Source organism: Oncorhynchus kisutch, linkage group LG8, assembly GCF_002021735.2.
Source record: "Oncorhynchus kisutch isolate 150728-3 linkage group LG8, Okis_V2, whole genome shotgun sequence".
Lineage (NCBI taxonomy): Eukaryota > Metazoa > Chordata > Actinopteri > Salmoniformes > Salmonidae > Oncorhynchus > Oncorhynchus kisutch.
In genome coordinates, this window is record NC_034181.2 from 73,916,213 (window position 1) to 73,931,599 (window position 15,387).

The 15,387-nt window shown below is 41.7% G+C and overlaps 1 protein-coding gene across 1 annotated transcript in view; it reads left to right on the forward strand.

The window, feature by feature from the left end:
- The first annotated feature begins 464 nt into the window (after nucleotides 1-464).
- LOC109882938 (carbohydrate sulfotransferase 8) overlaps nucleotides 465-15,387 on the forward strand; it is a 192,949-nt gene continuing 178,026 nt past the window's right edge. The window contains exon 1 of the mRNA XM_031831199.1: nucleotides 465-1,139. The gene's annotated coding sequence lies outside the window, so the exon portion shown is untranslated. The remainder of the gene's footprint in view (nucleotides 1,140-15,387) is intronic.

Sequence of the window (15,387 nt, forward strand, 5' to 3'; positions counted from 1 at the left end):
CACCTAGAGACAACATAATCACATTTTCAGCAAAGCTGGCTGGGCTTATGCACTTTTTGGTGTGGGACCAAAGTCTCCATTCAGAACCATACAACTTCCCTTATGGCTTTTATTACCACTTTCTCTATTGGACTATATGTGAGTTAGGCTACAGTAGAGTGAGGCATGTCTCTATCCATACCAGACTGATTTCCCTTCTACAATTATGTAGATTGTCAACTTATCTTGGGAATGAACATATGTCACTTGGGGTTTTTACTCTAATGAAATATACGTTGTTATTTTAAAAACTATCACAGTGCGTGGTCGTAAACATATAGTGCAAACACCATATCAGCATTTTTTCCACTTCTAACTATTCTGTCTTTATTGCACGACAAGCAGACGCACCTGTCTCTGTCGCGTGGTAGCCGGCTATTTTTCACTTATTTCACAGCACGGGCGGACACCTTGATCTCAGACAGTTACAGTATAGCCGTTTCGCGCTATGCTAGACAGATACAATTGGATTCTATACGGTGAATCCATGGCATTTGCGGCATCGACTCGTGTTCAGGTAAGCAGGAAACAACCGCTCCCAGTTACTGAGCTAATACTATAATAAGGGCGCGCAATGGTTCGGTGACTATGCTACTGTCGTCATGTTCATATTTTGTCTCACTTCAAATCCAAAAGATGAAATGTAGTTTATTCATCAGTTTTTCAACGTATCACCAGACATTACTGTTATTGTAGCGGTTGCCTGGAGGAAAGAAGAGGTACCTCTCCTTGGAGACTTCCCGGGATGCAAAACTCAAGCGCAAGACACAAGAGTGGAGTGCAATACTGCTGCTGTCTGATTGGCGAACCGTCCATCGCTTCATCTTTTCACGTTAGTTCTACCCGACGAAGCTCTAACCAGGTCTATTGCAACCAGGACTTGACCACGAGACATGTAACTTGTAGAGACAGTAGGCTAATATTTGTCTCGGGTTTGTTTAGTCGGAAAAGCCTATTATTTAAGAAATAGGCGGACGCCCTTTCGGTGGTGCTGAAGATAGGAGGACTTGGCTGATCTACGAGTGAGGAGAATCAGTACACGAACCCACACTTATCTGCCCGGTCTTGCCAGCTTTATGATATCAGGTGCTTTCGCTAAGGTAAGTTTATTCCCATACGTATCTAGATAATATTTTTGTCATGTCAGTTACGTCTTCAACCCTATAGTAGTCTGGGGTGACATCTCACCTGTATTCAGTCAGTCAAGTTGTTGTGTTCTTGTTCATGTTGAAAATGTTACAGAACTTCGTTACACATCATATTGATAGGCTACATTGATACATGTAGCGTATTTAGTTATTATTGAAATATAAAAACTTCATTAGCACATATTTGCTTGATTTGTTTATTGTCTCACTGTCTCATACCTTTTCCACTAGATACCACAGCCACAAAGTCACAATTGCCAATATCGTAAAGATTTATGAAGACCAAAATGTGCTTTCTGCTATTAATTTAAGGTTAGGGTTAGGCATAAGGTTATCAGTGTGGTGAAGGTTGGGGTTAGGTTTAAAATCAGATTTTTAGAAGATACAGTGTAGAAATAGGGGGGGTTAGGACTTGTGGCTGTGTTAACTAGTGATGACTTGTGGCTGTGTTAACTACAGGTGACAATTGGGCAACTGTATATACATATACAGTTGATATATATATATATATATATATATATATATATATATATATATATATATATATATATATATATATATATATACAGTTGCCCAATTGTCACCTGTAGAGACGGTCATCACTAGTTGATATATATATATTGTTAATACAATTGTTTTTGTGCCGCTACAGTAGACCTATCTCTTAGCCTACTTTTGTGCGGGAAACGTTTTCCTACACATTTCTGTGGTCTTGCCTTTGCTCATAGGAATCAAACAGTGGATTGCAATGACCTATAGGTTTCATCAGCGCATTTGAGAGGTGACATAATACCAATAGCCTAGTTACAGTGGATAGATGTGTTTGTTGAAGAAATGATCATGCTCTCTCCTCTGGTATCCATCATACAGCACCATATATTGATATTGTACCATGCCATTATTGGCATTATTCAAGCAGATAGTATTCTTCTGCTCCTCTTTGCCCCGGTTCTCCTCTCCCAAAGTTTGAACATAATAAATGCTGCCACTGTCTTTCTCTCATTTGGAATCATGCCTAGTTGCTCCTTGCAGACTGCCATATCAAGCATGCATTATTCAATTTAAGTGGTCAGTGAATGAACTCAAATTGTGTTCATCCTAATTATACACTGAGTACATTGGGAAAGTATCCCATTATTCATACTGCGATTCAAGAATGCTCTGTCATTTTTCAAGTCTCAGGTTAGAGCGGGCTAGGTAGACTGACTGTAAATATTTTCTGTGATGAATGACAGAGCGTTCTTATTTGGTTTGGAATATTATTTTCACCTTGTTTTGTGAGATGGGAAATGGCATATATTACATTGATGTCTGTGTTTAACTCCACTTTCAAATGAACCACGATTCTGTTCAATTTCTCATTATTACCAGATGCATTGAGGCAGACAGAAATCTGAGAATAAATACACTCCCCACCATTTTAAACGTAAGAATGTAAAATAACAAAAAATTGTCATAAAAAACAAACATAAGCCAGTCTCCAACAGCACCTGCTGCATGCAGGGTAAAGACAAGAATGTGACAGCAAGGTGTGGTTATGGGCCTGCGTTACAGGATCAGCTTTATATTGTGGATTTGTGTAGGTTCAAGTGCCTGTGTGAATAACAGACGTGGATGACATATAGAAAGTTCTGTGTAAGCTTAATTTACTATTGCAGTTTTTAAAATTGTTTTTATTTATTTTACTAGGCAAGTCAGTTAAGAACAAATTCTTATTTTCAAAGAAGGCCTAGGAACAGTGGGTTAACTGCCTGTTCAGGGGCAGAACGTCAGATTTGTACCTTGTCAGCTCAGGGATTCGAACTTGCAACCTTTCGGTTACTAGTCCAACGCTCTAACCACTAGGCTACCCTGCCGCTCAGAGATGCCTTATGGAGCTGACCCAGAGGATGTGTTGGATTATAAAGGGAATGGTCCCAAGGATCAGGTGTCAGTATTAACTGCAGTGCAAACTGCAAACCCTTAAATAGGCCTACATCACTTTATACTTTATGACAAAGAGTGAGTGAGTTCAGCATACTCGGTTCCATTTGTTCTCCCCTCCTTGCTTCCAAAAACATGTTATGTTTTGTGCCCAAAAAAGAAGCTCTTGGTAATTGATGACGAAGGTCAGTGATCCGTTCTTTGGCAGGTTCATGTTTTTCTCCTACAAATCTATGACTTTACTGCTAGGTGCTCTGCTGAACACAATAGAAACATATTGGGGAAAAGAACACACACGATTGCTGTGTTTACTAGCTCTGAAAAAGTGACCCAGTCAAGTGACCCGTGCTTCTACACCTGCATTGCTTGCTGTTTGGGGTTTTAGGCTGGGTTTCTGTACAGCACTTTGAGATATCAGCTGATGTACGAAGGGCTATATAAATAAATTTGATTTGATTTGATTTGATAAGCATGGGTATGACACATTGTGGAAGATGTAATTTTAAATTATTATAATGATCTGTTAGGCTACTCCAGCTCTTTCTGATCCCTGATAGATGCAGCATATTCAATGGCTTTTTGAGGACCTCAGCTTTCTGCCGTCATTGGGGTCCTATTGGGCATCAAGATTTAGGCCTCTGTGAAGCCACTCTGTACATTTGCTGATTATAGAAACATTATGTGGTATATTTGTGCAGTATTGCGTCATTTGTTTTTTTGTAACAGGAAATTAGTATGTCAATCATGTTAAAATGGCCCCCAACCCCTTTTCACTTGGTGCCAGAGAATGCAGGTGCTGTCCAACTAGAGAATAAGGCCCCCTTTGAGGTGGTGTCCATGTGACTGAATGCAATGGCTTCTGTCAGCGGCCAGGGTCATTGGACACAGCAGAGCTTTGACATGTACAAAATGTGCTTGAAGATGCTGTGCTCATACTGAGGCTGGCAGAGGCCCAGTGAAGCTGGGACATAGCACAGATGGCTCTGCAGTGACCAACGGCTCCTCGGAACGGAGGGAAGAGCGCAATCCAAGCCCAGCTGGAAGCTAGGGATGCCTTACTGTGGGTGTGAGTGAGTGTACTTGTGTGCACGGCCGGCGTTATGGGCAGGCCCCCTACCATATCTCCTTGCCCATCCAAATAAAATATTTAAATATTGATTTATTTGACCGAGATAAAGCATCTGTGAGCGAAACAGAGCCCCCCCTGTCTCAATATGTGTAGACCATGTACAGTATCTGATCCTGTCTGGACCAAAAGAGTATGGAATGTCATACCATTTCTGTCCAGACAGCATCAGATATATGGGCTAAATATAGTAATACAGAGGGGCGCTGTTTTGCTCACTCAGATGCTTTCGTCGGTCAGAGAGTTTCAGCAGAGGCGAAGCGAGAGGGCTGACAATCTCCAAAATCTGTCCAGAATAGGCTCAATGCATTTCTATGGGCATAATATGCAGACCTAAGCTTGTCGCCTGCCTTCCCGCCTTTGGGACAATGACTCCCGTTGTTAGGGCAGAGCGATGAGCATCTCGTCATCATATACAGGTCTCTGGTTTCAGCCTCATGTGAATTGGAAAGGCAAGGTGGCGGGTCCACAGTGCACTGGCTTCCCTTAAAGTATATTGATGTTTTGCCAAAATTATATAATTACTCCTGTCTCAATAAAAACATTTAAAATACTTCATCAGATAGCATGACTTAGCCACAGAGGATCATTCGCTTCTTTAAAAACATAGCTGTGTAGGCCTATGCCTATTTGGGAAGCCCACAATTTGTAATGTCTACCTGATTGAGTTGCGGCTGTCAGTGAAAAACATCTAAAATATGCGTGTAGAAAATGTGTTTTGAGTATAATTTAATATGTTGCAAGAAGAAGAAGGGGAGGGGTGTGCAGCGAAGATATGTTGTGTCTATCTTCAGAATGCACACACTCAGCTCTCCAGAATGCACTCAGCTGTCTCTCATCAATTCTTGCGCATTCACTGTTTCATTCGGTGAATTGTTTGCCCTTTAATTGCTTAAAAAAAAAATATCCATTCCGCATTACATCTGTCACCAGTAGGCCTAGTAAATGTACCGTTAATTTGGTTACATTAATTTCTGTTAATGCATGCATTAATTACAGTCTACCATTCTCATTCTCGGAATGGAAACGTTGTTTGCGGAGTTCACAACCTGCTACACTTGTGATAAACACGTTTTGGTTTATTTCATAACCATTACAAGTGTTGTCAATCTTTTCATTGTCTTTTGTTTGAAGTGCTCCATGAGCAATGAGCATGAGTCAGGTTTCTCAGGAGCGCCTGAGCACGCATAGAAATAGGCCTACCTAATCTGCTGCGTGTAAATATAACAATGTGCCCATTAGGCAATGTCTGATTGTCTTAACTCACCACATCCACCAGTAATAAGTTTAGCTTCTCAGTGATTGTCTTCACCTCACACATTGTCAACGAAGTCTGTTTGTAATTAACATCCATTGCGAATGATAGTTCCTCAGTATTTTAAAAATCTTTCCAACACTCCCGGCCTCGATAATCACCAAGCCTCAGAGTGAAAGAGCAAAATATCATGATCTGATGATCCCATATATCCAGTGGAAATGTAATAAAAAAACAGCTGTTTGTCTCCAGCTCACTGGTGCGGGGAAACTATGAGGGTCCGGAATAGGCTAGTTGACACAATGTTGCAAGTTAGCTAGCAACAGCTTCTGGCCGGACCCAGTTGATGATTTGATACAATGTTGTACTTCACTAGCGATAGCTCAAGTCAAGACAGATAGAAAAGGAGGCAGACAGGCGGAGTAGAGAGATTAATGTGATTGAAAGAACCAGCATTTTCATCAGGAGATTTTCTACTGTTTTTTAATTGTCGGCTTTAGGCTTATGTATTTTACTTAGTTGACGATGGAAGTTATAGGCCTACTGCTGCATTGGCCTATGGGCTATCTCTGAGTTCTATTCACTCATTTCTCTTGCCACCAATGGGCCACAGTGTATCAATGTGTCCATATTGCAGAGGCTGATGCTCTCGCCTTAGTTACATTATTACTCTTAGAATTTTAGAATCTTACTTCAGATCTTTATGATTAACCGAGTGAAAATGATTTTGAAAAACTGGAACGTTATTATTGAAGTGAAACTGTTCCTTGAAAATGCGCATATAAAAAGGATCATAACTGTCACGAAGATGGATAGAAATGGTAGGATAAATTGCAAGCATCCCCAAACTTGAAACTCAGGAGCTGCCTATGGGCTTTACTATAACACCCATAAACAAATGGTGAACGCACAACATTTATTTTACCTTAATTTAACTAGGCAAGTCAGAACAAATTCGTATGACAGCCTAGGAACAGTGGGTTAACTGCTTGTTCAGGGGCAGAATGAAAGATTTGTATCTTGGCAGCTCGGGGGTTTGAACTTGCGACCTTCTGGTTACTAGTTCGACACTCTAACCACTAGGCTACCCTGCCTAGTTGAGGTCCTGTGAAAAAACGTGCCGATCTATGGATATCCAAGGCCCATCCACCCTGCTTGTGTGTGTTATAGAAAGAGAGAGTGTGTGTGTGTTTGTCAGTGCAATTACTCCTCACACCTGTTAGTCCCTTACGGAAAAAATATATGAATTTCACTTGTGAACAAGTGAAGTGTTCCATTTTTTCCCCATGTGATCTTATGTGAAGTTAATGTGATAACGTGATATCATGTAAAGCAACATGTGATAACATGAAACTACACGTGTTACCATGTGATCACATGTGAGGTTTTCCAAAACCATATGTTTTCACATGATTTCACATAAAAAATGTATGTGAAATCATGACATTTTTCTGTAATTCACTTACTTTACCTTTTGCTTTCCAAGCTGAATCTGCAGTTTTTGTTACTATTGGATTTAGAATAATATACAGTAGATCCTATCAGTTACTACCATGGGGATGTATTGAAGCCATGGTACTGTGTAGCTAGGTGGCCCTGTACAGGGGGAGGGGGGTTTGGATCACTCTTGATTTTGATTAAGGACAGTGATTCAGTGCGTAGGCAGTGGCTTGTGCGACATTACAAGATCTCTCTCTTTTTAAAGAAGAACCACCTGAGATCCCAATGTGGAGCAGGAGCGCATGACTACAAACACACACAGTGGCTTCAAAGAGCTAACCTTCCTTCGCCGTTTCGAGTTGGCAGGCCGCTAGAGAGCAGGGTGGGAGAGAGAGAGAAAAGAAGCCTGCTCTTTTCATTCCGACACATCTGTTCCGTGAAGGAATAAGAGCATGATCTGCACTCTGATTACAATGAATTATTCCTCACCCGGTTGTAAATGTGCTCCCTTGAACACTGAGCCTCTTTCAATGCCAAGAATCTTCCCACTCCATACAGCGCAGCATCACCTGGCAACACCCATGGCCTTGTAGACTGGTTTGGAGCTGGAGAATCAGGTAGTTCTTGCAGTCGAATTACCAAAGCGCCCTCTAGTGGCCTCATGGGTGGAATGTTATTCATATTTTTCATAATTTCATAATTAATAAACATTATTATAATTTTTACACTAGAAATCTGGTGTTTCCATGTCAAATGTTTTGTTATATTTCAGTCTTCTGTGATGTATATAAAGTGTAATATTGGGATGCAAAGCCCTTGTCAAAAGAAGTGCACTATAAAGGGAATAGAGTGCTATTTGATGGCAGTCTGAGCCTCATACAGGAAGTGGATGAATGTGATATTGGTCCATCACCTCTAATGGGAACAAAAGGTCATCCCTTAATTATTCATTTGGGATGTCAAACAATCCTCAGCCGCTGTTATTTAGAGGAGGAGATCCATTGAATAATGCAGAAGGAGGATTCTCTTTCCTCCTCCAAAACCAGAGGCACCCACACTCGTTGGTTTGGATGTTTTATAGTAGAGCCTTATCTTTATGCTAGAGCCCCCTGTCATTTTAGACCGACCTGACCTTCACTGTCACTTCTGGTGAAACTTGGGATGGCATAGAAGGTGACATGTGACTCGTGTTGTTTTTCTACATATTCTAGTGCCTGTTTACAGAGTGCTCCATGCAGGGAGAGAACGATAATGCATTAAAACAGCTGAATCATTATGGTTGTCTTCCCACTCCCCCTATCTGTTGTGGTAGACTACCCTTGTCAATTGCTTTTAAGCAGCTTTCTTAAGATGTAAGGGGTGTTTATTGCAGCTCAAGGAGCAAAAGGAGATATTAATGCTATTAAAGTGCATTAAAGTGAAGAATGGTGTAATGTGAGTCGCTACCGTGGGAAGAATAGCTGGGAGGAAGCAGAGAGGATTCAGACGAGTGTGGGGGAGAGTCTGCAAATGTGCTCTTTGTTGGGCATGAGAGAGATAGAGAGAGAAGAGAAGCAGAGAGAGAGGAACAGGGAGAGAGGGGGGTGGTGGTGGAGAGAGAGGCAGATAGAGAGCGGAAAAGAGAGGCACAGAGAAATTAGAAAGAGAGCAAAAGAGAGAGGCAGAGGAGAGAGAGAGAGAGAGAGAAAGAAAGAGAGAATGACAGAAGGAGATGGAGAGAGAGACCACCTCCAGACCGTTCTCTGAACATGCAGAGATGCACATGTAGAGATACGTGACTCTGTCACGGATCCCCCCGGTACTGCTGCTCATTCTGTTCACCAGTTCCGGAGGTCAACGTCACCGGCCTTCTAGGCTGTACTGAACTGTGTCATTACGCACACCTGGTTCCAATTCCTCACTGATTGTGTTTGTATAAATGTGCCCTTTGTTTCCCCATTGGGCTGTCGATTATTGTTCCCATGTCCGTTGGTCTTGCGCGTACCTCTGCGTGTTTTGGCATTGTGTATTTGTCACGCCCCGATCTGTTTCACCTGTTCCTGTGATTGTCTCCACCCTCTCCAGGTGTCGCTTATTTGTGTTTCCTGTCTCTCCAGTTCGTCTGGCACAGAGAGCAAGCGTGTTTTTCCCGTTCTAGTCCTCGCCTGTTTCTGGACTCTGTACCCGCCTGCCTGACCATTCTGCCTTGCCTTGACCACGAGCCTGTCTGCCTGGACTCTGATCAGGTTTTGACCTTCTTTCCTGTCCACGACCATTCTCTTGCCTACCCCTTTGGATTAATAAACATTGTAAGACTCTAACCATCTGCCTCCTGTGTCTGCATCTGGGTCTCGCCTTGTGCCTTGATAGTATTACTGGGTCTCGTCCCGTGTCGTTCTACAAGGTTTACCCTCGCTCTTTTGTTTGGGTACATCCCTGTATTTTGTATACATGCTTGTTTTGGGTGTATTAAAAACCCAGATGAAGTATTCCTGCGCCTGTCTTCAAACCCTTTATACCAGCGTGACAGACTTTCAGGCTGCAGAATGAAGGAGGCAGTGGAACCACATTGATTTGGGAAATCAAACAAACCTACACTGAGTATACAACACATTAAGAACAGCTGCACTTTCCATGACATAGACTGACCAGTTGAATCCAGCTGAAAGCTATGATGCCTTATTGATGTCACTTGTTAAATCCACTTTAATCAGTGTAGAGAAAGGGGAGGAGACAGGTTAAAGAAGGATTTTTAAGCCTTGAGACAATTGTGTATGTGTGCCATTCAGAGGGTGAATGGGCAAGACAAAGCATTTAAATGCCTTCGAATGGGGTATGGTAGTTTTGTGCCGGTTTGTGTCAAGAGCTGCAATGCTGCTGAGTTTTTCACTCAACAGTTTCCTGTGTGTATCAAGAATGGTCCACCCAAAGGACATCCAGCTAACTTGACACAACTGTGTGAAGCATTGGAGTCAATACGGGTCATTATCCCTGTGGAACGCTTTCGACACCTTGTAGAGTCCATGCCCCGACGAATTGTGGCTGTACTGAGGGCAAAAAGGGGGATGCAACTCAATATTAGGAAGGTGCTCCTACTGTTTGGTGTACTCAGTAAATTTTTAAGATCAAATTCAATAGGAAGGCAATCTAGTAATTGGAATAATAAAATGTTCATAGCAGTGAGTTTCCGGGACACAGGAAATCTCTTTACTCCCTGTTGCCCTAATAGAACACCAAATGATCAATACATCTCTATAATTAATAATGTACTTCAGGAGGGATGAGTTTTTATGGCTACATTACTGGATACTCCAGCTCAGTCTGTCAACCAAGAGAACACATCTTATTAATGTAATTCCTGCTAGAACCAGTACTTGACTTGGAATGAAATAGGTGCCGGTACAGTTTATATTTATGCGCAGGAGCTCCACAATACTTTTGAGCTAATATTCTATAAGAGGAACAGGAGCTCAAGCAGTAGAACATTTGATGTGAGCCCCTGCCCAAGTCAAGCACTGGCTAGAACTGAGGTAAGATTTAAAACCAACCCGACACAAACTGTGGATTGTTTGTGCTGTGCAGAGTAATGCAGGCAATTAAAACAATACTTTTTAAAGTACCGGTAATTATTTTCTTGCCTTTGCACTAGGCTTTATCTAAAGAACCTTTCGTAAGAACAGTACCTAAACTCTTTAAAAAAAGATGCTATCTTGAACCTAAAAGTGTTGTTTGACTTTCCTCATAGGATATCCCTTTGAAGAACCCTTTTTGGTTCCAGGTAGAACCATTTTAGTTCCAAGTATAACCATTTTGGGTTCCATGTAGAACGCTTTCCACAGAGGGTTCTACATGCAACCAAAAAGGGTTATCCTATGGGGACAGCTGAAGAACACTTTTGGAACCCTTTTTTCTAGGAGTGTATGGTACCTGTACAGGTTTCATTTGTCTGTGGTTTTAGCTACCAGGTAAGGTATTAGTTATGCAACTGATCAATTGAGAAATGAAAACATTATTTTGGTTCACTGCTGGGGATGCTCTGAGAGATCATTGTGGATTTTGTGCCAGTCAGTATTTCTCAGGAAGATAATGTCCTTATTCCCAGAGTTTGACGTTGCTGTACGGTAGCTAGTGACAACGCTCGTTTGTCTTGGCCTTGAAATAAAGGTGAGGATGAACTGGGGAGCGGATTTGATCTGCGTGTCTCTGTATAGCTAGGGAGCCAGGGATGTGTATTGCTATATTGCTGCTCAGGGGGATGAACATATTCTTCCAGGCAGACAAGGTCACCGTTCGGAGGCTGAGGGCCGAGGGAGGATAAAGGCAGCAGGCAGGGGCCAGGTGCTCTGTGAGTTAGTTTGTGGATGGATGGCACTGTGCCTAGAAAACAGAGCCAGGGAGCCAGGGAGCCAGAGCCCAGCCTGCCCTCCGCTCGGGACTCTCCCTCCACCCCTCCTCTGTGGGGCTCTGAAAGCATTGCTTAACTCTGTGGAACCCAACGCCCAGGTATCAGGGTGTTGATCAATTAGGCAACTGTGTTTCAGCACAAGTTAATTATACAAATGTATTCTGCACTAAAGCGTGTCAAGTTATTAGCTGGCAGTGTAGCGCTATTCAAGCCATTTCAGCCATTCTATGATACAGACACAGACACCGGTACACTGTAGCCGGGGCAGCCTCAGTGAGTGAACTTTTCTCTGAGAGAGTTATCAGCTGTGTTATAAAACAGAGTGAAAATAGAGTAAATGTTACTTTAACAGCAAACATTCAAATGTAGTCACAGGTTAATCAGTTGAATTGTGACACAAAAGGCCAGGTTCATGCAGAAGTGTAGGTGTGGCAGGTGGTTAACAGTTGTTGTTTTATTGAAATGCATTAACAATGCTGCTGCATAAATTTGCCTTCCATTTGAATACTACATTTGACATATTGTATTGTAAACGTGTCCGTCTCTGAAAGCCAGATTAACAGAACATCTTACTACAGATGGTGGGAGGTTCACTGGAGACGACATCGTCCAAATATTATTCAGTATCGCTCCTTAGAAGCCAGAAAAATGACTCAACCACAGCTTTCGTAGATAGAGATAGCAACCCACTGGGCACACACTGGTTGAATCAACGTTCTTTCCACGTCATTTCAATGAAATTACGTTGAACCATGTGGAATATATGTTGAATTATCTGTGCCCAGTAGGAAGCCCTCTCTCTAATTAGTATTATTATTTTCATTCACTCACCCTCTCACAAGTTACTAATGTTAGGTTTGTGTAATGTGACATGAATTTTTGTAGTCATAATTAAGCTTGTGATTGTCGTAGGGCTATTTGTATTACAGACGTAGATAACTGCTATAGCTTGACTGAACTGTTACGCTCTCTCTCTAGATATATAGCACCTTCTCTAGTGTTTGAGGTGTAGTATATATTCTGACCACACTTAATATTTATTTGTTTCCTTTCTTTCTTTGGATCCCCATTAGCTTTTGCAGAAGCATCAGCTACTCTTTCTGGGGTCCACAAAAAACACAAAGTAATAAAACTATCAGGTTTCAGGTAAGACCCAAGTGCAGACTGTGTTGAAGTAACAATGTTTATTGTAACAACAGGTCAAGGTAGGCAGGGGTCGATAACCCAGAGTAGCAGCAAAGGTACTGGGTGGCAGGCTCGGGGTAAGGCAGAGGTCGGTAATCCAGAGAGGGGCAAAGTACAGGTCGGCAGGCAGGCTCAGGGTCGGGCAGGCAGGCTCAGGGTCTGGCAGGCAGAGTGGTCAGGCAGGCGGGCTCGGAGTCAGGACAGGCGGGGGTCAAAACCAGGAAGGCGAGAAAAGAGAGACTGGAAAAAGCAGGAGCTGAGACACAAACCTCTGGTTGACTTGAACAAACAAGACGAACTGGCAACAGACAAACAGAGAACACCAGTATAAATACACAGGGGATAATGGGAAAGTGTGTGTCCCCTCACAGTCCTCGCTGTTCCAGGAGATGTTGTTTAATACGTTTTTTAAAGGTAATTTTGCTGTTTGCTTGAGTAATTGGTTGGGAGTTCAATGCGATCATGGCTCTGTATAATACTGTGCATTACCCAATAACAAGTAATAAAAGGCAAAGTTAAATTTTTATGAGGTTATGAGGGTAGTTTTCCCATAAATTAATTAATTCCAAGCCTTGGGAAAGACCCAAATACATGGGACAGATATATTAAATGATCAATATTTACTGCATGCCTGAATTAGAAAAACACACCTTTTGAATTAATTCTCCAAAATTCTCCAGCGTTTCTGCACTATTAAATTCATAAACAAGAACTTGAGGCAGTGAAGGGATCACTCTGCTAATTCAATCAGTATTTCATTTACCAGATAGTTTAATTACCAACCAATCACTGCCCTCTTTGGCCCTGCAGGAGGTCTGATATGACTGATGAGTGCGCTTTCCCCTGCCCTCTCCCACACACTGGGAATGGGGAAAACATTTCCAAGAAGTCTATTACCTGACATTGTTCATTTTCTACCAGTGTGGGTTTCTGAGTAATACTTTTTTAAATAAATAAAAACACAATGGAAAAATTATCCAGTCAGAACTTGAACATATTAAACCAGGTAGAAAATTTGTAAAATTCTAATGAACTTACAAAGTATGGGCAAAATGTATGGGCAAAATGTGGGCAAAATGTATGGGCAGAATGTATGGGCAAAATGTATGGGCAAAATGTGGGCAAAATGTATGGGCAAAGTATGGGCAAAATGTATGGGCAAAATGTGGGCAAAATGTATGGGCAAAATGTATGGGCAAAATGTATGGGCAAAATGATATATATGAAAGTGGTGGGAATGTTGTGCCCTTGTCCTATAAATACTACATTTACTATCAATATAGCATTGTTTTCCAGATTGTATTTTGGCGATTATTTTTCGCAGTGCGTATATTGGGTCGCGACTGAGACAAACACCTGGTTCAATTTGAGTCCCGAGGCAAAACCAGTTGAGAACCACTGCTTTACAGTAGCCGTTAAAGCTTGTCTCTGAGTGTCTGATAGGGCCCCACCACAGTTAAACTAATTATGCTCAGGACCTATTATTCCCAAAGCATAGGTGCCTTGTATTCATATTTAATGAAGGATTGTCATTAAGATTAATCATTAGTGTTCAACAGCAATCTTTAGGTTGATGCCTTTCAGAGTTGCTGCAGTATGAAAAAGCCCACACAATTCCATTTGCACCATGATCCCTTTTTTGAGCCGTTATTAAACATTCATTACATTATTGTGTAATCAGTGCAAAACAGTTGCTAATCTCATTTGACTAACATGGGTTAGCCTAGTGCTTGAAAATGGCCACCACGTACTGTACTTAAGCAGTTGTGACTGTATGTGTAGGGATTGTTGGGTGACCTGAACAACTGAAACAGTAGCTATGCTAGAACAGTTCCTCTTCACTGTCCCCTTACAGATCTGCCTCTCATACCAACAGCAGTGGTTGACTGCAGGTGACAGAATATGTAACACCCGATGCTATGATGTCTATTTAATCTACAACATTTTATCCCAGTCAAGGATTCATTTAACCATTGGCTTAAATACTGCATCTCCTGAAGTGGACATGGCACGTGTCTCCTATCTTGTGCCATGGTCTGTCTATCTGGCCCACTGACTCTTTATTGTGAGTTAGAGGCCTAATGTCAAACATCTTTAAATACAGCTGCCTCTGACAATTTCACTCAATGCCATTCAACATTTACTCAGAGATCCCACTGGGTCTTCAATAAAAACAGAATTACACATGTATTTTTACCTGTGTATACATATTTGAAACTATTTCAAAGGTAGCACATTGTCTCACTGACAATGTGTAAGTTCAGACATCTTTAGATTTTCTAAATCAATGATAACAGGTCCACGAGTACATACAGTAAAGCTCATGGCCAAGGGAAGACTATGAATGACTATGTTAAGGCTGTAAATCAATATATTCAGTTAAGATGCTAAATCTATCTTTATTTTCCTTGTTCCCTTGTACGGGTATGTTTATTGATGGACCTGTTGAAAGACATGCTGTATACTCATATAAACTGGGGTTCACCATTTTTTTTTGTTAATGTATCTCTGTCCACTATACTCAACTCTGAGTCACAGCTTAGCTCATCATTTGTTAATGAAGCACTGACCTCCCCATCACACAGTAGCACAACCAGCATTACCATACATGGTCATATACACTGGGTAGATACAGCATTCAAAGGATGTAGCTATAGTTGTTGTTGCTGGTGCGATCTGTAAAACACGCAGGAACACACCTCGATGTTGCAACAAATAATTCATCGCAACATTGAGTGAGATCTGGGAGCTTCACTTGTATCAGGGAATATAGATATTTAATAGTGACTCCTAGTCAGCCCCTTTCTTTTCTACAATGCTGGTAAATGAAAAAATTGGTAGTCTGCACTCGGTTCCGCTGCTCTACGAGGTCTCCTAACTGCAGCCG